At 37.7% G+C, this 23291-nt stretch overlaps 1 protein-coding gene across 3 annotated transcripts in view; it reads left to right on the top strand.

Moving 5' to 3' along the window:
• Positions 1–23291, top strand: part of PDE4D (phosphodiesterase 4D) — an 896187-nt gene that overhangs the window by 589859 nt on the left and 283037 nt on the right. The gene's annotated exons all lie outside the window — the stretch shown is intronic.

The following is a 23291-nucleotide window of genomic DNA, read 5'->3' as shown; positions in this document are numbered from 1 at the left end:
GAGATGTTTATAAGGGGTGCTAAGTAGACAATGTGAATTATGCATTTGGAGTTCAATGCTAGAATGGAGGAAAATTCTCAGTGTGGGGGGAGACAGCTAGACCCCATGCTTCATCTGTCTTCCCCTAGCATGGGTTCTTTTTTCTGAGGTCTGTCTCATTTTTGTCTTCACGTTATCATCATTCTTTAGAGAGAGATTGTTCCTGTTAACACAGTTTGATCCAAATATGGGTAACAAAAAATCCTTCTTTTTTCTTTGTCAACAGCTAAGACAAAGCAAAAAATTTTAAGCAAGATTTTTCCGACAGAAGGAAATATGTAATATAAAACAACATGAAACTAGATAATTTGACTTATTATAGGAGATATTTTACTCAAATGTGATACCTTATGCGAAGCCTTCCTTCTGGCCTCCAGTGCACACCAGGCAGCGGAGGCCATCGTCACACTGAACCCGAGAGAGCTCTGAAGGACAGTCTTCACCCAGGAGACTGAGAATCAAGACAGACAGGAGTAGTCTCCTCTTATGCTTACAAACAGCTCACCTTCTTAATTCTGGTTTCCTCTCTGAGGACCTTTCTCCCCCTAGGCGATTGTATATTAGAATTTGGAAGGGATCACCTACCCTCAAAATATCCAAATACAGCATCACCATTCCAGTACCATTGTAAGAGGCACATGCGTATATCATCAAGGTAGAGGGAGCACTTAATCACAGCATGAATCACTGTGCCCTTCAGAAATATTAATTACTTTCCCTTCCCCTTGGAATAACTTGCAGCACTCTCTATAAATCACGTCGCTTTAACTGCAAGGAGGTGACTTTCTTCCATGTCTTGGCCACGTAACCCCAAGCTTATTCTTGCGCTGTTTGCCCTCTGTGGAATATTTTCTTTCTTTTTGCCGTCTTCTCATGAGTCTTGCATGAGTCTTTTGTCTAATCCAACCCCACATTGATGCCTCCTCTTCCTTATGCATTATTAATAACTTGTCTGTAGCAATCATTTCCATTTAAATATTCCCTTAAATATTTTGGTACAAAACTTTTTTTCCCCAAAAGAGATAAGAACCGTGATTTGCTCTTTAAGCTTTATCTCCTTTTGTTTGTTTTAAAATCCACCACCATGCATAGTAAGGGCCTGTGTATGTAGCAGATAAGTAATAATGTTCTAATAAAGCAGTGAATAATCCTGGAATGTCTGAAGCATCTGTTCATTAACCCATTCACCCCCAAAATATTAACAAACACTTTGACAGTCATTGCTGGGTATTCAAGCATGGAAGTGAAACAATGATGGAGAATCCTTTATTGTGAATGAGCAGTTTTTAAGTGAAAAGATGATGTTAGAACTAGATTTTTGGAAATTGGTTTGGTAAATTCACATATCCAAGATTATAGAGAGCCATCTTGTGGGCAATTCAGTCCAAATACGATCTTTAGATAAAATGGTTCTCTCTGCCCTAGCTGCAGAATAAAACTTAAAAAGTATATTGAAATTTTATATAATTAAGCATGTTTTAACCAACACCCATAAACTAACTGTAGACTCTACAATGTTTCTAAATTTTTAAAATATTTAAAATGAAGGTCTGAACACAGATATTACTAAATATCATAAACATGTCTTATGAGAAATCTTATAAAACTGTGATCAGAAAGGAAAGAGAAGTCCCTCGAGAAATGCAAATGTACACACAGTTTTGGAAATTATTTCAGGTGCTTCACAAACTGCCCTGCAGTTCACTCGTTCTGTTCATTGACTTCACCTTTTAAACTCCTACATAATACACGGGAAGATCTGAAAGGCTGGGGGTGAAAACAAAGTTTCCATTCTGTTTTCTCTTCATCTAAAACCTCATGTAATTTCATAAAATAAATAGGTAGATGAATAAAATCATGATAAAATGTTTTTGCTCTATTGTTTAAGTCCCTAAGCTAAATATTAATCTTTATAGTTTACAGTTCCTTAAAATTCCTGACATCAACAAAGTTAAAATTTTAATATTAGGTTTATATTATTCACGGTGTGACAAAGATCCTTGATTTTTCTTCTGGCCCAAACAGAAGATGTGTTTGGTAATTACAGCTTAGTCTTGAACCCACATCCATGGGTAAATGAAGTCATGACAGTAGGAGGTTGATACATTGTGAAAGGCCCTTGTTCCCTAAGTACATAAATATAGTCCAATTATTAGTTCTCTGTGTCCTCTTATTGAGAAATCAGGTGCATTCACAAAAATTATCTGTCTTGGTCAGGCCCCGTGGAGCTCTTATTTTTGCCTTTAACATTCAGAATAGTTTGTTTTCTTCATCTCTTACTATTAAGAACCCTCATAGCCTAAGTCATTATGTTCCAAAGTAGGCTTTGTAGAATTAGTTCCATATAATATCAATAGGAGCCACATGCAAAGTGGTTCTATGGCCCCATAAGCTGTGATTCACAAAATTAAACTGATATATAACTAACTGTAAGATCCCTAGAGTCTTTAACAGGCTGACTAAATATTTTAAATCTCCAGAAAAGAGATACTATATGCAGAATATCCCAAACTGTATTAAATATGGAACTTTTTTGTTTGTTTTCTGAGTATCTAATGAGGATGGATCTCCACAGGGAACATTTTGACATAAGCTGAACTAGAGAGACAAAGATAGACCTAAAAATATACACAGATTGCCTGAGCAAATTTCAAGATGTTGAGAAATTGACTTTTAGTGTAGACTATTCTGGGAGAAGAAATTTTACATTAAGTGATCATAATTCAAATATTATGATTAATTTTAATTTAGCAGGCAATTTGATCTAACAGCTAAAACACTTGCCTGGAAGTGAACGAACATGTTTCATTCCTCACTATAGTCATGCTGCTCTTCAGGTGATGAGCGATTCATTTTACCTCTCCGGTTGAGGTGAGAGAATCCCTATAGGAGTAATGGGAAGACTGTGGTTGGGGTAAAACTGGGTTTAAGATGCCTTGTGCATCAATTCCCAAATAATGTTCTGAAAGCTGGCTTCCTCTGATAGGAACTGATGTCGGTGGGAGCAGTTCAGTTATTCTGCAGATGTTCCCACCTTCTAGAATAGTCACATTCCAGTTATTCTATCCAAGCTGCTTATACGATCTGCAATAAAAAATTATTCCTTTAAAATTGTCAAGTCAACATTTTCCACATTATATGACTCTCTAGCCTTTTCTTTATATTACATAACTGAACTCTTAACATCTCAAATATGTATTTTATAAATAAATAAATAAATATTTTATGCAGTAGTTTGGGAAGTGTTCTTATACCTTTTTCTGCTTTTAATAGATAACTTTTTTTAAAATCCATGTTACTAGAGAAGAGCAATTACACCACTAATCTAAAAACTATGGCTTCTGATTAGTGTGGGGAATTGACTGCATGTGGCACACGGTGGGGCCGCAGCGCAGGGCTGAAATGGGGGGGAGGGCACCCCCGCGTGGCTGTCGGGGTCTCGGGGAGGCAGGCAGCAGGCTCTGAGGCCGGCGGGCAGGGTGTGCACAGGGACGTGATCTCGGAGGAAGGGCGAAGGAGGGCTAAAGGCTCAGAGGAGGCCTCAGCTGACCCCGTGGCAGATACCAGCTACGATTAGGAAAGAACATTCTCTAACGGAAAAGAAAATTGCACATGTAGGGGACAAAGACAATTATTAACTCTAAGCAAAATAGAAATTATACCGTGAGGGGAATATAATTATATTACATATGCAGTAAGTAAAATGTATATAGTAAATATATGCAAACAGTGATTATACATTTAACTAACAATTGTGATTTAATTAGATGAAAGAAGGGGAAGGGGGGACCAGTATGAGACGATTAAATCTTTGGTATAACAAAAATTGAACAGATAATAGCTAAAAATTTCAAAAACTAGAAAGAACATTATAAGCGCATCACTTAGAATTCTAGAGTTAAGTTCTAGCAGAAACAAAATGATTTGGAAAGGGGTATTCACAAGGGGTACAGAAAGGAAAGTTTTTTTTAAATAAGCCTTTGTGTGTAATTTCTTAATTATATGTGCCTGATTTCTCCCTTTGTCACAAGGGTTTGAGTTAAGCTGCATTAACAGCCTTGAATGTTGTAATAAGGATCGTTGGCTGGAAGCTCTGGTCCAGAGCCCTCCGCTGCCGTTCAGATGCTGATGAGCGTTGCCCCCTGGGAGCGGGTTGGTCTCTAAGGCAGGGAGAAAGGAAGGGGTGAAGGGCTTGGTCATTCATGACTCATGAGGTTGGCCAGAACTAGTCACATGGCCCTGTCCAACTCCAGAGGCTTATTAAGAATACCTTTGTGGGCCTGTTAGGTGACAGCTGGAAATACTAGCCAACAGCTCTAATAACTCCCAGTTTCTCTTATCAAAATTAAGTAAAAGTAAAAGGACTTACTTCTAGATTAAAATTTAGGTAAATATTCATTTGTGCAATAAATATATAAATATTTATTGACAAATATATTTATACAAATTAATCATTTAAATAAATGTATGTAAACATATAAATAAAATATTTGTATAATATATGTATACTTTTATGTTTACATTTAGCTCTTTTATATATACTGTATTCATTCTTTAAACAAATATTTTTTAATACCCTCTATTTACTGGGCATTGTTGGTAGTCCTGGGTATCCAATAGTGACAGTAAATACAGAAGCTTCCGTTTTTGTGTAACTTATATAGGGTATTAGGGGCAGGGACACTCAATAAACATAGTAAGTTGTATGGTGTTATGCAATATGTTAGAAGGTTAGAGTGCTGGGAAAAGCCAGTGCAAAGGAAGGAGAGTTAAAATTAGAGGCCAAGGGTATGGTTAGAATTTTAAATGGGGAAGTCAGGTTAGTCCTCAGGGAATAAAGGCCCTTGAGATAAGCCTTGAGGAGAATGAGGGATGGGCAGTGTGGATTCCTGGGCAGAAGGAGCAGCAAAAGCAAATGCCCTGAGGCTGGATCCAATCCTCGCTCTTCCAGGAACGGAGAGCAGGCTAGTGAGGCCATTGTGAGAGAGTGAAGGGGACAGCAGCAGGAGACGTAGTATGTGTATATATGGGACATGGGGGCCCTGCTAGAGACTTGCTACACTCTCAATTAATTGCTTGACCTATGATTGAAATGCTTACATTTACGATGGATATAAATTGCTGAGCATATAGAAAATGGCTAATATTTTATATAAACCAATTTTGTGATATTATAAGACATGAAAATGTAGGATTTATCTTTTCTATCCATTTCAAATTGCCAAAAGCTCTCCCATGCTTTATATACTACACTAAACACCTAGCCTTCTACGAAGTATTGACATAAAATGAAGCTTGCAGGAAGTCAAGAAGGCAGTTAATGTTTATCGAGCTTCTACAACATGACCTCACTTAATGCTCAGAACAATCCAACTAGGTAAAGGCTGTGTCCTCATTTCATAGGCAGGAATACTGAATCTCAAGGAATATGAAATGGTGGAGTTCCCAGGCTGTCGGAGCACTAGGACTTAACTCTGAGGCATTTTCCCCATTGCTTGTAAAAATTCATCTACTAGGTTTAGACTGCATATGGAAGAGGGCTTTATTCATATTGGTCTTAAGAGAATGTCACTGCCGGCCCTATTGGCATCTACAGGAACTGGAAGGCATTACCCACAAAGAATGATCTGCACCGTGATAATTAAGAATTAACTATGTTTATGATGATAATTTTGCCTAGTTTACTACAGATAAAAGAATTAAATGCACTCTGATTTGATATTTATTGCTTTTTTTTTTTCTTTTGCAGGTAAGTTTGGAAATAATTTATTTTGCTTATGGAGTAGAGGTATGGTGTCACTTTTTCCTTATTTTTACTTTAATTGCTTTTAATTTTGCTCCTGAAAGATGATTAGTTTCACCATGCATTTTGTTGTTGTAACTGCGAATATTTGAAAGGTCACATTGTAGTTTAAGTATTTGATTCAGGAGCTTTCAGTATGTTATTCCATAAAATAAGTCTACACAGGGTTTGTATTTGAGTTTGTGTTGAAATGATGTCTATGTCAGATACAAGGAAGGGGATTGCAGGGTATGGATAAATATATGCAAAAAGAAACAAAAACAAAAAAACAAGAAGAACATGCATGTAGTGAGGGACTGTAAGGCTGAGAAGGGCAGCAACCTTCAGCTCCAGGTATATAAACTACAATGGCCATGAATGTGTGTTACAAGAATGAAATGTCTTCATGAGCAAGGTAATCAACCAGAAACTGTTTTCAATCACTTTTATAAGCCTTTGGTTTTATGCTTTCTTCTATTATTGTGCAAAATCTCTGGCCAGGGTATTGCTGATATGTATCTTTGAAAAAGGAATAGCTGTAACCATTCTGAATCATAAGTGAAATTTTAAGTTAGAAGGCAATAAAATAGATCCACTTTCTGGAAACTACATGGCAGGGGGAGGAGAGTGGGGGGCTCTAATGAACTATATATCATCCATTTCACATCAGAAGAAGGAAACTTAAATAAAGCTTTTAGGTACACAAAAGAGAAAACATCAGAGGGGCTTAGGAAGATGTGGGATTTATACTGGGGAAGGAGGGTAGCCTGCTAAGTTGCCTGCCTAGGATTATGGCCTTAGTATTGTGCACTATGCTTTTATTCATATATGAAAGAGGTGATTATGTGAGATTTGAGTCAAGCATAAAACTGAAGTAAACACCATGTGAATTACAAATGCTGTGTTTACTTTATTCTTGAAAGACTGTTTGTAAAAGTAATTGCAGTTTTATTGTTAGATGTATAAAAATGGAGTTGGGGGCACTAAATCTACTCCTAGTCTACATTCTAGCTACTCAATAAGAGATGATATAATACAGGAGGCAAGAAATTTCTTGGTTCCCTGGTCTTGATGGGTAAAGAACTTCAATCTCATTACATTCTCTCCTACATAATCATACCAATATAAAAGTCATCAGGATGGAGTTAATATCATCATCCTGAGTATATATTATGAAAGTCAAGTACTGCAAATGTTTTCAATGAAAAAATAAAAATTTGGTTCTTGAACCACAAAGCTAATCAGCTGCCCCATGACTCTCTTTAACTAGTGTTTGAGTGGTTGATGGTAAGGAGTAGAAATAAAGAACATTATAAAATGGCATGACATCTTTAGGAAAATATATTTATTGTTTTTCTTCATCCAGTCTAAGTATCAGAGAAATTCTTTAGCCCAGTGGTCAGCAAACTTTTTCTATGATGAGCAAGATAGTAAATATTTTAGACTTTGCAGGACTTAAGGTCTCTGGGATTAACTGCTCAACTATGCCATTGTAGAGCAAGCGCAGCCATCCATAGACAATATGTAATGAATGGGCATGATGTGTTCCAATAAATCTTTATTTACAAAAACAGATGGTGGGTGGCATTTGCCCCTTGGTAGTTTTCTAGTCCCTGCTCTAACTTCCTTTAAAATTAAAAATTTTAAGTAAACTTCAAAAATATTGCAACCATATATATTTTGGCCACCTTCTGATATAGACAAGCACTTGGTATATATAGGAATTTATAGTTTAGAAATAAGAAATAAATGTCTCAAAAGTTTTGATGCATTTAAACACTAGAGGGCACAAAAGGATATTTTTAAGCCTAGAATTCTTTTGTAAAGAGAACACTACAATTATGAAAAACTGCCTCAAGTAGAGCAATGTGACCTCAATGTGCATAATTTGTCAGAAATGTTGGCCTACAGCTCCAGTGACCTCACTGGCCAGAAGAACTTGAAGTGGTTGACCAACTCCGTTGCTATAATAATAGCCAATATATTTTTCTCATGTCTGCTTTTTGCCTTGTCATAAAATGTGGTCAAAATTATGGATTTAGATGGTGAAATTTGTTTTTCACCTCATAAGAGAAGAATCATTTTTTTATTGCTATAGGTTCTGACTAATTTTTTCATGTGGTGAAAACCCTCTCTGTAGTAAATAACAAGTTAGTTTCAGTTATCTTATGTTTTACTAATCTTTAAAAAAATCATAATAGAGTAATACATAACAAATATAGTCTGTTAAATTGATTTTTGAAATAATTTGTTTCATTTCATTCAAATATTTAAAAGTCATCAGGAGCCTCAAGTCTTAGAAATATTTATACCCTTTAATCTAGTACTTCTACTTATAGCTATTTGGATTAGAAAAGTAATTTGAGATATTAAAAAGATTTATATTCAAAGATATTTGCCACAAAAGTACTTAATATATTGAAAACTTGCATATATTCTAAATCTTCTACTTAATGTTTAAATAAACTTTGATATTAGACTAAGCAAATTGAATCTTATCAACTATTAAAAATGTTTTCAAATAACTTTAAATGATATGGAAAATCACAGTAAAGCAAGAAATGCAAAACAGAATTCAAAATCATCTGTACTAAAGTCTCAATTGAATGTTGAAATCAGATGCATAAATATGTGTATAAACATATAAAAATAAGGAAGAAAATGAGCCAGATAATTTACAGCAGTTATCTCTAGGTATGGATGATTTTTCTGTGTTTTTTTGTTATTTTTTTTTACTTTTCTCCATTTTTCAAATGTTCTATATGAATATTCATCATTTATATAGTAATAAAAAATAAATATTACTCCAACAGAGAGCTATATCAGCATTCTCACAGCACTTTTTTGGGTATGATTCTTAGGTCAGTGCTGATTAAAAGTCAGCAGGTTATAAGAAAATTATATTATTTTATGCATCAGGAAACCCATTTAACTGAATTATTGATTGTTAGGCAGACACATCCATAGAGTCCCCTTTTTGGGCTTGTGGGATAGGCTGATTTGTCTCACTTTTTGTGTTGTGGCTGAGTTGCCATGCAGTTGGCAGTAAGAGGGGCACAGAGGTGGGGAAAGACCAGGGAAGCAGTTGTCTGCTGGAAAGGCCTACGATTTAGAGATTTAGGACAAAACCTCCCTGTAAACTTCCTAGACTGTGATAAATCAGGACACATGCAAAATAAGCGCACACACACACACATGCACTCACACACACATTCACTCACACACTCACACATTCACTCACACTCACACACACACACACACACACACAAACACACTCACACTCCTCTCATCCTTTCTCCATTCAAAATCTGCCCTCTGACTCGGCCTTTCCCTGCCAGTGGACCTCACGGAGCGTGCATAGAGGGGGTCCAGGGAGAGAAACAGGAGACTGAGGATGCTACATTGGACTCTTCCCCGCACCCGGAATTCCTCTGGAATGGCCTTGCTTAAAATATCAGAGGAAATCCCATAAGTAATATTGGCAAAAATGCCTCAGTCCTTTGGCACGAAGCAAAAGCTTGTCATTAGTTTCAGGTCAGCCTTTACTCGTGACATTTTCAGTATCATGAATTAACTAAAAGAATGTAGTTTTTCTTTTGTTAAAGATATGTGGTGGTAGCATGGTGACTATAGTTTAAAAATACTGGGATAAAAAGACATCTGAAAAGGTGAACATGGCATGAGCAAAGGCTCAAAGTTTGAGCCATACAAAATAATTTTTTCTTAATTCGCTATGGATTTCTGAAGTTCTCAGAGCTGTATCCCCAGTATCGAGAAGACTGAAAACTGTGTCCACGTGTTTTCCTGGCAAATTATTTGATGAACTGAGTGAAAAAATAGAATTAAAACTAGCTAATGCCATCAAACAACCCTTATGACTTCATTTTCTCTATACAATTTACTCTTTATTTGTAGCTTTTGAATCAAGTTGACTTTAACATAAACTAAGATCAGTCGCTTGGAATTTTTTACAAAGCTTTGTCAGACATCCTAAAGTACACTAGCTTATATTCTCAAATGATACTGTTTTGTGTATACGAGATAGTGCTCAAACATAAGAAGTGTAAATAAAGATGTGAAGATGTATGCATTAGCTGCTGTCCGCTGGGTAGGCAGGGAAACGGATGACTTGGCTTATCTGAACTAATTACCGAAGGAAATACAGAAGCCTTTAATCCTTTCTGGAACAAAGCAGAATTAAATATTCATTATAAGAAGGAATAACAGAATTTAGACCCAAATAATGCAATTTCCCTGGAATACGTCTTCTGAGAAATTCCAGGGATTCATTTAACATATAATTGTCTGGTTCCTGCTGTGCTGGGCAGTCCCGGGGACCCAAGGCCGCGGGGCCCTCGGGCGTGAGAACGCTGAGCGCAGAGCTCTCTTTCTTCAGAGAGACTGCCATTCGCATTATGCCCTCGAGAAGAAGCCAGGTTCAGAGGACAGGACCCCTGTCAGCCGCTGCAGGTGTCGCTGGCACGTTTTTCTCATGTCCTCGCTCCCAGTAGCACGTGCGTGCCCAGCCTTAGCTCCCCCGTTTCTTTGCTTATTAGCTCTCAGGTAGCCTGAAGGGGGGGGAACCTGAACTCTCCACACCTGACGTAGGTTCGCTTTCAATTCCAGAGAAACCATGGGCAGACCCCTTGCAGCGAAAGCATGTTAGTGAATGTTCACAGGAAGGACAAAAAGCTTCCCAACTGAGTGGGAAAAACATGGAATGATAGTCCAGACACCACGTTGAAAAGATGAATCACTTCTAGAGATCTGCTGTACAGCAGAGTGCCTCTAGTTACCGAGACCATACTGCACACTTAAAAGTTTAAGAGTAGGTCTCATGGTAAATGTTATTACACACACAAATGAAACAAACAACAAATCTAAAAAACAAAGGGATACAATGAAACTTTTGGAGGTGATGGATGTGCCTGTTACCTTGATTCACAGGTGTATGCATATGTCCAAACTCATCAAATTCTGTATATCAGATATGTGCAGGGTTTTGTATATCAATTAAACACCTATAAAGAGATTTAAAAAATAATGTGTTGGTTACACACGCCAAAGTCTAGAGAGAAAGGAGGGTGTGAAGAGGAAACATTTGTCACACGTCTCCCTGGCTCATTTTCCACGCTCATAGCCTTTGAAACAGAACCAAATATTCATGGTTCTAAAATTCTGCTGTCATTATTTTACTCCTTCGTTTAGGAACTTTTGATGACTTTTCAATTCTAAGTGGAACAAAGGTCTCTGCCTTAACGTAACATTCCGAGTTTTTCAGTCTCGTAGCAGCCTTTGTGTCCTACCTTTTCCTGACTGCTGCTGTTCCCAGTAAGCTTCCCCTGAGCTCCAGCGATGTCACCGCGCACTGGACGTTCCTTGTCTCCCCATGTTGGCATATCATGCTCCTGAAGAGCAGCAGCTGCTTGCTTATACTTGCTATTGGGCAATGCCCGTCACAGTGTCAATAAACATTTGATTAATAAGTATCAATATTTACCTCATACGGCTGTCAGACCAGTGAATTCATCCACTTAGCAAATAGGTATTGAACCCCTACCACTAACAGGACCTGTTCTATTTGCTAGTCAACAGCAGTGAACAAAGCAGAGTCTCTGCTCTAATGAAACTTCATTTGGCAGGAGAAAGTAGACTGTAAAATACCCAAACATACAAAATACGTAGTATGTCATAATGATAAGTTTTCTGAAGAATATTAATGCAGAATAAAGAAATAGAGTGATAGCAGTGCTCTTTTAGATTGAATAGTCAGAATAGGTAGCCCTCTCTATTAAACTGACCTGTGGATCTTAACAAAATGAAAAGAGGCAAATACCTGAAGGAACCACATTTCAGGAAGGAGAAATAGCAAGTGCAAAGGTCCTGAGGTAGGCGCAGGTACATTGTGTTCAAGGAAGAGGAAGAAGACCAGTATAGGTGGAACAAAGTAGGCAAGGGGAGAGGAGAAGGCAAATGGGTCAGGGAGATAGGAAAGGGCTCTATAAGCCTTGGTAAAGAGTTTGGATTTTATCCCAAGTGAACTGGAAAACTAGTAGAGGGTTTTGAGCAGAGCAATGACATACATTTTCAAAGGACCACTCTGAATATTCTGCAAACAGACTTGGAGCAAGGGAGAAGTGGCTAAGAAGTCACTGCAATGGTCTGCACAAGAGACAGTGGTGACCTGGATGGACTGGGGTTGTGGCAGAGCAGGTAGTAAGAAGTGACCAGATTCTGGCTACAATTTGAAAACATAGTTGGCAGGATTTGATGATGGATTTTCACATAGGGTAAGAAAAAAAGAAATGAGTCAAAGATGATTCAAGGGTTTTGCCTGAAAAAAATTAGAAACTTAAGTTTTCATTTGCTGAGTTGGGGAAAGACGAGGTAAGAGTAGGTTTAGTGGGGTGACAGAGACATGAACCAAAAATTCAGATTGGACATCTTAAGTTTGAGAGGCAAATACTTGAAGCCCCACCCCCTTTCCCTTGACCCACCGAGTTCATCTGCAGCTGTAGCGGGCAGTGCCTGCATGCTCTGTCAGCCTCTCATCTCAGGCACCTGGGGGCTTTTTCCAGTAAAATGGAGCTTTCTAGATTGTATAAGGGTGATCCAGAAGGACTTGGGACTTAACAGTCCCAGGGCAACCCTGAAACATTGAAAGACCAGGGCATGCTTACGCACCCCATGGTCCCATGTTTCAGTGAGACAGTCCCGAGGCGTGTGTGTATGGTCCTTCAAAGGGTTCCCAGGAAGACTGAGTTCCATCTGCTCACAGTGGTCGCCTGCTTATTAACACACGCCTTATTGCCTTTCCTCCCCTCCTGTGTCACTACTCTCTCCCCTAACTTCTTACAGTTACCTCCCTGCCTCCTCTCCAAATGAAGTACCCACACCAGGGGTTTGTGTGGTCTGCCTGGGAGGAATTCAGCCTAAAACTATTAAACATCCAAATGTCCATGTCCAGGAGGGCAGTGGATATACTATCTTGGAAATCAGGGGAAATGTCAGGGATTGAAGTATAACTGGGAGGCGTTAGTGTTTTACAGGCCTATGTGAAAGCCCTTTGCACAAGAACTGAATATGGGTAGGTTTCTCCACACTTATCCCTTCTCTTCCTTAGGTTCTCTTCTCCACATGGACACAGTGATGTTCATCAATGACCAGTCTGAGCTTTTAGTAGAGGGCGCAGCAGAATATCTACATGGTAGGAGCCTGGATAGTGATGACAATTTGAGTGCAAAGAAGGGGACCTTGGGGACTTGACTCCACCTTTATATCGGAAGCATACTGTTTTTCCTTTCCCTATATGTTTATTTGGGGTCACTTTGGAAAAACTGATGAAGATTATGGAGAGCCACCCCAAGCCATCCTTTGGTGTCGTCATTGCTTTTTAATAATGGTCTGAGCTCATCCATACGTTTCCACTTGCCCGGCACAGGGTTCAGAGCATGTTCCATATGACATAGTTAGCCTGCAGCAGGCAAAGTGAAGACTGTACTCACTTCCAGTCAATCACTTAACCAAATGTGAAACCAAATTATTGTCTCTCACATTTTGAGTCAGAATATCAGATAAAGCACAACTCTTCCTGCATCTGTTATATCACATTCTAGAGTAATTTCCCCTTTGCAGGAAGCATCCAGAATTTGATTTTTCCTGCTGAGCAGTTATCCAGATAATTGTAAATCAGTAGAATCACTTACATGAATAATATTTTTATTCTAATTAAAGAGCTAATTCAGGCACATAAAAATGCTCCCAGTTCTCACATTACTAAAGTGGTAATATTTTTATCGCTGGCTATCATGTGAAGTTTCAGGTGACTAATAAATTTCCAAATGGCGCTCATAAGCATCCTCACATTTTACAGGCTGTCCTCTTACTGCGCTTCGCTTTATTGTGCTTTGCAGACGTTGTGTTTTTTACAAATTGAAGGCAAGACCCTCCACCTGCAAAGACATATGACTAACTTTTATTGCAATAATTGCAGTGGTCTGAAACCAACCTGCGTTTTCTCCAAGGTATAAATAATGATCCCATCGTTTTAAGGTGAATTGAAAGCTTTTTATTTTTAATATATTCTCCAATTGTTAATTTTTTTTTGTCAAATGGAGAGACTGTATTCATCAGACCAAGAGAGCAAGTTTCTGTAGTGGGGACAGACAGATACTGATTTCCTATTTCAGGAAGCTATTTTTAAAGCATTACCATTAAGAGGCACAAGCACATGGAATACTTCTGCACACATTTAATAACAGAGAAGCAGGACGCCACGGCCGCACGTCCACACCCACATGCGAACCCTCTCTAAGGTTTGGAAGTCAGTCATCACCCGATGAAGCTGAGTAAGTGCCCCTTGTTCCTAGTTGAAGCTCTTGGCTCTTTGTTCACAAGGGGGCACTGTGCAGACATCTAGCTCTTCTCATAGCTGAGTATTTCCTTGCAGGCTGGCTTGAAATGGGTCTCTAAATCTATAAAAAGCTCAGCTTCTTCCTCTGCTTTTTTCTGGCCCTGGCTCTTCTTACCTCTGGGGGACTGACTGCTCTGTCTTCTTTGTTAAATGTCACAGCTTTTCCAATGGAGTATATGCTTCTCTGTCTTCCCAGCACTTCTCTCTTTGACCCTTTTACCTCTCAGCAAAGTGTAAACAGTGAGGCGATGTGTATGTAGGTTAATATCAATTCAAAAGTTTTTATTCATGACCTTTGGTTAAAATCTAATCAAACTAAACACATAAAGCTCCTGGTGATAAAAAAGAAATTTTACTACTCAAGTCTTTAGTAACCTATATTTAGTTTCATCTGATTAAAAAAGTAATCCCCGTTTATTTTATAGAATTTGAACATTACAGAAAAAAGGTTTAAAAACACCTATGGTCCTACTACCCAGAGATAACACTGTCAACATTTTGGTGTATATTTTAATTAATTGAGATTAAATGATAAATGCTTTTCCAAAGTAAAAGAATGCACCTTTTTATTGAAAGATAGTTGATATATAACACTGTAATTTTAAGGTGACCAGCATGCTAATTTGTTATATGTATATAATGCAATATGATTGGCATTATAGTGTTAGCTAAAACCTCTATCATGTCACATAATTATCATTTAATTTAATTATCATTTCATTTAGTTAAGATTCAGGTTCTTAACAAGTTTGATTTTCACAGTACAATATTGTTGTCTGTAATCACTATTCTGTGCACTAGATCTTTGGGACTGGCTTACCTAGTAGTTGCAAGTTTGTACTTAAACAACACATTTCTTGTTCCCCCACCCCCAGCACCTGGTGGCCCCATTTTACTCTCTGTTTTTATGAGTTTGACTTTTTTAGATTCCACAGATAAGTGATATCGTATGGGATTTATCTGTTGTCTAATTTATCTCATTTAGCATAATGTCCTCCAGGCCTACCCATGTTGTTGTAACGGCAGGATTTTCTTTTTCTCGTGACTGAGTAATATTCTATTGTGTGTGTGCTTTATAAGGCACTTCTTAAAGTAGTAACACTGGCATCTTCTTAAAAGTGCTGCGGTGCCTTGTGTAGCTGTGTTTGCTGCCGCCTCTGACCTGCCAGAGCGGGTTGCGCGTGGCTGTAGCTGTGCACCCCTAAGTGCGCACGAGGGGCCGGTGGTCTGAATCCGAGATGCCCGCGTCCTGCCAGCGCCCGGGAGCCCTCGCCAGCGGCGCCGACCCGCGGCACCGCTCTTCCTGCATTATTCCTTCTCAGGTGTCCGACTCCAAACGTGGACTAGTGCTCAGTAGTTATTTGTGTGAGTTCTTTAGCTCTATGAAGACGAAAACTAGGTTTCCTCTCTTACTCTCGAGATGTCATTTGACCGTGAGCTGCATCTCAAGTTGCTGAGAAGGTAGTAAGCTGACTTTTCATAGGCACTTCAGAAATAGATTCATTATTGGTGGGGATGTTTTTTCATTTATTGCAAAAGCAGAGTCTCTTTCTTGTCCATAACAAGGCATAACATTTATATACTATTTATTTTAAAATATCAGAAAAAGAAACAATAAAATACACAGAAAAACCAAAAAGTTCTCATTTATTGAAGTATCTTCTGACTTAAAGATTTTATAGGATATTTGGTAAAATATCAGTAACTGTGGATAATCCCAATCATCCCATTCCTACCCACCTGACTGAACTCTTAATTTACTAAGAATTACCCCATATGAAATAATTCAGAAAACATTACCTACAACTAAAATGAAATAAAACCTCATGGTTGACAGTTTTATCAGTTAAATGGATATTGATTTTGATAATTCATAACCTTTGAGCATATCTTTAGCATTTACTTTTTATCATTAACTTATTTTTGTTGGTAAGGTTTAGAAGTTCAAATTTATTATGTTCTTTACGTTACATGGAAACGAAACGCATTGTCTTTTCCTCTACAAAGTCCACCCTTTAAGTAGGCTCAAAAATAAAGCATAGAGGCTTATAATTTAGGTTCAACATAATGCATGATCCATAAATATGATTCACATGAACCTTATTATAACAGTACAGTTCTCATTGCTCAAGTCCAATAGAACAATCACTTGTTAAGAAACAATCTCTTAAATGTTACTGGTCAAATGGCTAAATCCAAGTGGTAGATGCACAGGTGTTCACTGTAAAATCCCTTAAACTTTTATGTATTTTTCAAAATTTTCATAATATTATTGTGAAAAAAATATATTTTTGATATGGGAAGAACCACCTTCTACATTTTCTTTTTCTGAAACAGGTGCGATATGCCCTGTCATGTTTGTGCTTGAGACATCTATAATTCTGCTCCTTCTGGACTGTTGCCGAGCTGATTGCCCTATTTATGGCATGTGTATTTTTTTCTTTATTTGTAAAAAAATGCAAAGGACAGTTTTTCAGTTTAAATGTTGTGAGCACTGTTGATACATTTGATTGAGAAAATACTGACCAGCCTCGGCTATGGTTTTTATGGTGTGAGATGATTTTTCCAGTTGCAGACCTCTGAAAGGAGGGCCCTGGTCCTCCCCGCCCTTTTTTTGTTGTATCTTCAGCCTGGACTTAGACCCTCACTCAGCACCAGGCATGGAATAAGGACTTCTTTATAAATGCATCTCTCCTGCACCCTCACCAGTTTAACCCAGTAGACTGGCAGAGGAGAGGGTTCCTCCTGGGCCAGGTGCTGGGCAAGGTGCTTTACACAAAATATATCATTCGATTTGTTTTAAATGTTGGCCATCTGGAAAATCACCTTCTCCCTAATTATATACTTTATCTCATAAACAAGCTGAAGTCATTTTCCATTTTTATAGATATTGTATATCCTTTCTCTTCCTTCTGCCCTGTTATGTTTTAAAAATATAAGCCCAGTTCACTTCTTATAAGCCTTGAGTTTCAATCTGCGCCTCACTCAGTTCTAAGCTCCATTTGGGCATTGTGTTCACCACTGATCGTCAGCATGCAACTAGCATAATACCTACCACCTAGTAGATACCTAATATATACTTATGAATGGTGGGAGGGGAGAGAAGGGAAAAAAGAAGGGAGGGAGGGAGGGAGGGAGGGAGGGAGGGAGGGAGGGAGGGAAGAGGGAGGGAGGGGGGAAGAGGGGAGGGAGGGAGGGAAAAGGAAGGATGGATTAGCTGTTGAATAAAATTTCATGTGGAAACTAATTTACTAGGCCTTGTCTTTTAGGCTGTTGTGATTTGGTTAGGGTTACTTTTAGAATATCTAGAAAAATGCTTCTTGTCCCAAACATTTCATTACCTAATGTCCGATAGTGCTTAAAAATCCACAGTTATGCTTTTGTTTCTTTGACAGCAGTTTATTTCATTTTCAAATGTAAATACAATCCCTTGAGTCATCCATAACTTTTATATCGAACTAAAATAGGTCTAATTTATATCAAAATTTGCTAGAAGTCAATTATTTTACTTGATTTCATCTGACCAATGAAGAAACAACCGTCTTCTCAAATTTACTTCTACATTTTATTTTTTAAATTTATCTTTATTGTTGAAAGTATCACAGATGCCCCCTTTTTTCCCCATTGATCCCCTCCACCCCGCACCACCCAACGCCCCAGGCCTTCGCCACACTATTGTCTGTGTCCATGAGTTATGTGCATATGCATTACTTCTACATTTTAAAGGCAATATGTTTAATAGAGGAAGTCCCTAATTTAGAGATGTTTTATACTCTAAAATCTAGAGGTAAGCCAGAGTTTTAATCAAGGCCACATTATTTATCACTTATCAAACTTGGGAAAGTCAGTTAACTCCTCTGAACCAATAGAAGTAAAACTTGTGATAGCAGTGAAAGCTAGAGCCAGAACCTGCCCTGTTGCCTTATATTAATGCCCTAATTGTATCGGTTATAAATTTCTCAGCTGGTTGTGAGGGATAACTAGAAAATGGTGCCTTAAGTTATATTCATCTTGTTAGAAAACAAAAACAAATAACTAAAATAAACTGTTTTCTTTCACTGTTACTGAAACACCCAGATTTCTATTTTAGCCTCTAGCAATTGCTGCCATTGGCTGGATGGATTGAAAAGTGTTTATATTTCTCTTCTATGTAAAATATACAGAAGGAAAATGCAGAGCAATATACAGCATATACAAAGACTGGCATTATCACTTTTCCTCAAGCCTCACTATACCGTGCTAGGCCTCCCTTCCCTCTCTCTCTTTCTCTCTGCCTCTGTAACTCTCTAATGATCACAGTTGAGCCTTTCAGCCCCCACCTACAGCTTCCAGAACACTCAGAGCACCAGACCAATCTTGTCTCTAGAATAGGAATTTACAGAGCTAGCTAGCTACAGTGGAGACAGTTCCGAGACGACATGCAGAACTGACTTGGACTCACATCTCCATCATTTATTAGTTTTGTAGTGTCAGCCAAGTTATTTAACCTCTCCAAGCCTCAGAATTTTTAATCTATAAAATGGCAATAATAAAGTCTACCTGAGAATCGGTTAAGATTAATTAAGATTATATAGCTACTGTACCTGTCTCCCATTCCTACTGTGAAAATCCAGAACTTCCTCCATGACTTAACTCCAAAGAAAGAGCCACATCCTCATTTATTCCTTCAATCACTTACATTCTAGACATACATTGGCTTAGAGCATATATTTTTATAACCCAAGACCTCAGTTTGCATCTCAGGTCTGCCTCTCATTGGCTGTATGATCACAAAGGGCGAGTTACTTCAACTTGCTAAGCCTCCATGCCCTTACTTAAAACTGAATAAAAGTAGGACCAAGCTCATAGATTTATTATTGTGAGGATAACATAACATATGTTAAGCCCTTATCACAGAATAAGTACCAAATAAGTCATTGATACCATTATAGTAAAAATGAGGAATTAGAAAAGTGATGTTTGCTCCACAAACTCAGTCAATGCAGATAGTGTTGGAGTGAGAAAGGGGACCTGCAGGTTACAGGTCAGCAATAAGTGCCCAGAAATGGGAAAGTTTATGAATGTTGGCTCCAATAAATGGCCATCCAGATTTAGCGAGATATTGAACACTGTCATGGAAAAACTTTGCGGTGCCAAAGTTGAACGCATGAGATTGTTGTTGTTTAGAGATTCTTGGCATTTGGGGTCTTTTTTTTTCTCCCAAGGGAGCAAATTTGCGTGTTTTTTCAGTCTGGTAATTTCATCACTGCTTTTGCTTGTTTGTTAACATAGTTCTAAAAAGCTGAAAGGGGCCATTTCTCTCCTTATTTGGTGTGTGGTCAACAAAGAGCAGCATGAGTTGGAGCCAGTGGAGCAAATGCTTTTCTACTTAAAACAACCTGTCTTCAGGATCCCATAAGTTTTCAAAAAATAAATAGAAATGTTTCTCTATTTAGGTTAAACCCAGGATTTTGGGTTCAGAAAAATTCCATCAGCTTTTTTAAGTAAACTTCCTTGCCACTTAATTTTTTAAATTTTTTTTTTAGTTCTAGCAAAGAGAACCAAAAGCAGGTTTTCATGCTGCATGTAAAACATTATTTTGTTACAGGATTAACCTTTAAAACACAACAGCTTGGTACTCTGTCCTTATGCATTTAAAATAAAAATATTCCAAATAGAGACAAAAATTATTCATCAAAACTAGCAATTGATATCTTGTGAAACCAGTAAAATGGTATCCCTGTGCACCATGCTCATGAGGTAACCCATCTTAGAGGACAATTTTTTAAACTGAAAATGTTTCCAACAATATAAAAACAGTTTTTCTAGTGCCCCCAAAAGCTTACAAACATTATCGGTAGCAGTGCCTAAAATTTTGTGTGTCATTTTCAAAGTGATTTCATATAAATGACCCTGTCCACCCCTCTCAAAAACCCTGTGCAGTGGTTCTCTTTGGATAAGAGTGAAACACAGCGAGGTCAGGCGCCAGTGCTCAGAGTCACATGGCAAGTTCGTGGCATAACCACTGTTCTAATCCCCTCTGCCCTGAATATTTGCCGAATGGTGTTTCATTTTGTTAAAAATAAAATTTCTGCCCTGGCTGGTGTTGCTCAGTGGTTAGGGCGTCGGCCCACACACCAAAAGGGTCGTGGGTTCCATTCCTAGTCAAGGGCACATACCTGGGTTGCAGGTTCGATCCCCGGCCCCTGTCGGGGGGTGTGCAGGAGCCAACCAGTTATTGTGTCTGTCTCACACTGATGTTTCTCTCTCTCTCCCTCCCTCCTTCCCTCCCTCTCTCTCTCTCCCCCCTCTTCCCCCTTCCCTCTCTTCCACTCTCTCCAAAAATCAATGGAAAAAATATCCTCAAGTGAAGATTGAAAAAAAAAAATTCTCGGACAGCTCTGTACTTCATTTGGTCTTAACAATGACAGTGGTTTTTCTGGTTTTAATTATTTGTTATTTATTCATTCATTTACTTATTTACTTATTGCTACAATCAAGGGTTTGTCAGAGAAGAGCATCTGAAGAAAAAGAAAATAAATAAGTCCTACCTAAATTACCCTTGGTAACATTTTTTGTTTCTATTCAGGAGCATAAAAAATATGTAATGCAGGTGATGTGTCTTATTTTCAAGTAGCCAGGAGATTATCGATTTGCTCACTCATTAAACAAACATTTCTGTGACTTATTTTTCCAGGTCATTTGCTAGGCACTGGGGATCCAGTGAGAAAGCGGACATGATGTATGCCCTAATGATGTGTAGATCTATCAGGGAAGCCAGATGTTGAAAAAATACTTACAAATGTGCTGCCAGTGACAAAGAGGAAGTGCAGAGTACTGTGGACATCCCCAGTGTGGGAAAGCAGGGAAGGCTTCCTGGAGAAAGTGGCTTTTGGATGAAATTCTGTATCCGCTCTTTCAGTAAGCAGTCATTTGTTAAGGAGAATTTTTTTCAGTCTGCACTAATGAGTACACTATTGAAAAGAAATAATTTTTCTGACTTTTAAAATCTTCATATGCAGAAAATTGGGCAATTAGACAATTACTGACCCCAGACACTTTTATGCACATTTAAAAACATTATGTTTAGTTTTTTATTTCAAGTAATTACCCTATATTAATTTCAAATTTTTAAATAATTTGACTCTAGGAATATTTCTTGTTGACAATTTTAAAAAACCACCTAGGACTCTGTCAATTACTTAGTAGATGCTTAATAAATATAAATTATATTTCCTCTTCCCTCTTATTTCTTCCTCCATGAATATTTTCCTTTAATACCATTTATCCAAGTATTTAGGAGGAACTTGGTGCCTTGTCTTCCAAAGGCATTTGGTGTCTGTTTCTTTCTCTAAGTTTTTAAACATACTCTAATTTAGATGGAAACCTTAAGTGCATAGTAAAGCATTTTGATTCACAGTCCAGTTTTATTTATCTTTTGTTCTTATAACCAATCATGGCTCTTGTCATTTGTTTTATCCTGTGACTTAATAATTTTATCTCTTCAATTACATTTTACTTCTGTTTGTGTCCTGGGACATATATGAATAAAGAATGTATTTGTAGCACCTTATACTGAGAATGCTTTCCTAATGTTCTTAAGGCTATAGGGTACCATTAATTAATAATTGTCCTCTGTTTCAGAACATGAAATAACTGACCTCTCTAAATCAAGTAGATACATGTAAGACTGAGAATGACTATTTGAAAGCAATTCCAAGAAAATGCTACCATTATTTTGCAGCATTTCCATTTGGAATGATAATTGAAAACTAATTATGATAATACATTAATGTAATAAAAAAAAAACCTTGCTGAAACCACAGTTACTTACACTGAATTAATACTAACTTTCAGAAGTTCACAAGCCCAGTTGTAAAATTTTCTTTCGACACACTCTTTTATAACAGATCACCCTGAAAGTTGAATTATTATAACAAAACATTTATCAGAGGTAGTTAATAAATAAAAATGAAATGAAATTGCTTGCTTCGTTAATTTTTGCTGCCTCCCAGTCTGCGACTAGGAACTATTTCAAAATACAGCATTATCCTGAGCCCCTATCTCTGCCTGCTCAGGTTTCCTGAGGCAATGTATTTCAACATAATGCAACTCCACAGATGTAACTGTTTCTTTCTCTAAGTTTAGCTCAAACCTTCCTCCTCCACCTGTCAAGTAGTCACTTGGTATATAAGTAAATGCCTATGTGGATTATGTTTCAATTTACCCACTTTTAAGTTGGGGATTTTCGATTTCAGTTACAGTAGCTATCTCCTATAAAGGAAATGCTGAGTTTCTGTGTCAGACACCAAACCCCTCAAAATTTGCCATTTGTAACATCTGGAATCTTGGAACCAAAATCTCAGAAATATTCAAGAAGCAAAGACTCCTTCTTATTTAGAGCTTTGCAGAACATACTATCTAATTTATTGGCAGGAATGGGCATTTTGTTGAGGTTTTAGGGAGGTTAAGAATTATGTGGATAGCAATTGGGTGGAGGTAGAGTTCAAATTTGAGGATCTGATTTTCCCTGGGATATAAGTTTCCAACATATAAAAGAATAGTTTGTCTCAGGAGTGGAACATCTCTCACTGTCATTCAATCAGGCTTTTATTAAAAGTTCTTCTGGAAAATAAATGCTTAATATATAACAGATTAAAATATTCAAAAGATTTCTACTTCATTTTCTTGTCTACCCTTTAGTGCATGTGAAGTGGAGGTTATAACAGATATTTGAAATATAGAGTGACAGCAAAGGTTCATCCTGGCAAAGATCTTAATTTATTTTTATTGTTTTCAATTGTCTAAATTCTCAAGTCTGTGAAGTCCTAGCCAGTTCCTCGGAATAATACTGGGGTGGGCAAAAGTAGGTTTACAGTAGTGAGTAGGCGAAAGAGCTTATTATCGCATTATTGCTTATTTATTAATTATTGTATTATTCATTATTATAATTAACCTACCTTGCCCACTCCTGTGTTAATATCTATACTTGAAATCAAGGCTTCCCTTTGCTTGTGAGGAGCCTCAGAAATAAGCAGCTTATTCTGTGACCTTGCCGAGGCCCCGTGACCCGCGGAG

This window comes from Miniopterus natalensis, chromosome 3, assembly GCF_054644295.1.
Source record: "Miniopterus natalensis isolate mMinNat1 chromosome 3, mMinNat1.hap1, whole genome shotgun sequence".
In the NCBI taxonomy this organism is placed as follows: domain Eukaryota; kingdom Metazoa; phylum Chordata; class Mammalia; order Chiroptera; family Miniopteridae; genus Miniopterus; species Miniopterus natalensis.
This window is presented reverse-complemented; position numbering and strand designations above follow the sequence as displayed.